Source organism: Pan paniscus, chromosome X (assembly GCF_029289425.2).
Source record: "Pan paniscus chromosome X, NHGRI_mPanPan1-v2.0_pri, whole genome shotgun sequence".
Classification (NCBI taxonomy): Eukaryota; Metazoa; Chordata; class Mammalia; order Primates; family Hominidae; genus Pan; species Pan paniscus.
Window position 1 is genome coordinate 71,169,040 of NC_073272.2, and position 2,378 is coordinate 71,171,417.

The following is a 2,378-nucleotide window of genomic DNA, read 5'->3' on the forward strand; positions in this document are numbered from 1 at the left end:
AACTCACGCCTCCCCAGCCATGCGCGGCCGCACCCTCCGGTCTGCAGAGGTGTGGCATGTGACCGTCTGCGAGCCGGTGTCGCGGGACGCCGGGGCGGGGCGGGCCACCCGAGCTGCAGCCCAGGCCCCCAGCCCCCAGCCCTAGCCTCGGCCCGGCCTCTGGCATTGCTCCGCGGCTGGAAGCGCAATGCCCTCCTCACTGTGCTCCACTGCAACTATTTTTACTTTCATTTTAACTTTTTTTTTTTTTTTGACAGAGTCTCACTCTGTAGCCTAGGCTGGAGTGCAGTGGCGCGATCTTGGCTCACCACAACCTCCGCCTCCCGGGTTCAAGCGATTCTGCTGCCTCAGCCTCCCAAATAGCTGGGACTACAGGCGCGCCATGCCCGGCTAATTTTTTGTATTTTTAGTAGAGACAGGGTGTCAGTATGTTGGCCAGGCTGGTCTCGAACTCCTGACCTCGTGATCCGCCCGCCTCGGACTTCCAAAGTGCTAGGATTACAGGCGTGAGCTAACTCTTACTTTGTTTTCTGCTTAAAACTCACGTGATCTGATTGGCATGTCTCCAAGCAAACACGCTCTAGCCCTTATGAAATGTGCTCTCTGTAGCTAAAACCTTGTTACAATGTCTTAAGTCATGGCCCAAAAGGCCAGATTGTTTTCTCAGACACTGTCAAATAGCTCTGCATTCACTGCTGTTGTATCTTTCCTGCTCTTCCAGAATCTCTGCTTTCAGTTGGAAGAAGTAGAAATGTCGCAAGGTTTTCAGCTTTTGCCCAGGTGTTGTTCGGTAGAAGCGCTTTGCCGGTTACTTGTGGAAGTGCTTTTCAACCCTGTGTAAGGCACTAGAGGTCAGAAAGTTTGGTAAATTCTGTGACATACTCCAGATTCATAGTTAAGAAAAACAGCACCTCCACCGGGAGCAGTGGCTCATGCCTGTAATCCTAACACTTTAGGAGGCAGAGGTGGGAGGATCTCTGGAAACTAGGAGCTGGAGACCAGCCTGGGCAACACAGGGAGACCTCCACCTCCACCCCCATCTCTGCAAAAAATTTTAAACATTAGTTAGGCTTGGTGATTCTCCCCTGTAGTCCCAGCTATTTGAGAGCCCAGGAATTTGAGGCCTCAGTAAGCTACAATTGTGCCACTGCACTCCAGCCTGGGTGACAAAGCAAGACCCTGTCTCAAAACAAACAAATTTTAGCATTATATGCCCACCGTTTTGCACCTTGCTTCTTCCACTTGAGGCAAACTTGTCCAATCCTCAGACCGTGGGCCTCAGGCGGTACAGGACTGCTTTGAATGCGTCTCAACACAAATTTGTAAACTTTCTTAAAACATTATGAGATTTTTGGGCCCAGCGCCGTGGCTCATGCCTGCAATCCCAGCACTTTGGGAGGCCAAGGCAGGCAGATCACCTGAGGTTAGGAGATCGAGACCAGCCTGGCAAACATGGTGAAACCCCATCTCTACTAAAATACAAAAAATTAGCTGGGCGTGGTGGCACACACCTGTAGTCCTAGCTACTTGGAAGGCTGAGGCAGAAGAATCGCTTGAACCTGGGAGGCAGAGGTTGCAGTGAGCCGAGATTGTGCCACTGCACTCCAGCCTGGGCAACAGAGTGAGACTCCGTCTCAAAATAAATAAATAAATAAATAAATAAATAGTTTTTTTGGCAATTTAAAAAAATATAGCTAGCTCATCAGCTACCGTCAGTGTTAGTGTATTTTATGTGTGGCCCAAGACAATTCTTCTTCCAATGTGGCCCAGGGAAGCCAAAAGATTGGACATCCCTGAAAGGGTATATCCTGGAAGTATATCTTTCCAAGTGAGTCTACTATATAGAGATACTCATTTGTTTTTGTGACTGCATAGTATTGTGTCCAGAGTTGGTTCCTGCCGGTGGGTTCTTGGTCTCACCAACTTCAAGAATGAAGCCGCGGACTTTCACGGTGAGTGTTACAGCTCTTAAAGGTGGCATGGGCCCAAACAGTGAGCAGCAGCAAGATTTATTGTGAAGAGCGAAAGAACAAAGCTTCCACTGCATGGAAGGGGACCTGAGCGGGTTACTGCTGCTGGCTGGGGTGGCCAGCTTTTATTCCCTTATTTGGCCCTGCCCACGTCCTGCTGATTGGTCCATTTTACAGAGTGCTGATTGGTCCATTTTACACAGTGCTGATTGGTGCATTTACAATCCTTTAGCTACACACAGAGCGCTGATTGGTGCATTTACAATCCTCTAGCTAGACAGAAAAGTTCTCCAAGTCCCCACTCGACCCAGGGAGTCCAGCTGGCTTCACCTCTCAATCCCCACTCTAAACAGGACACCCCAACTGCTGTTGGGAATTGGGCAATGACCGCTCTAACTACTTCCTGCT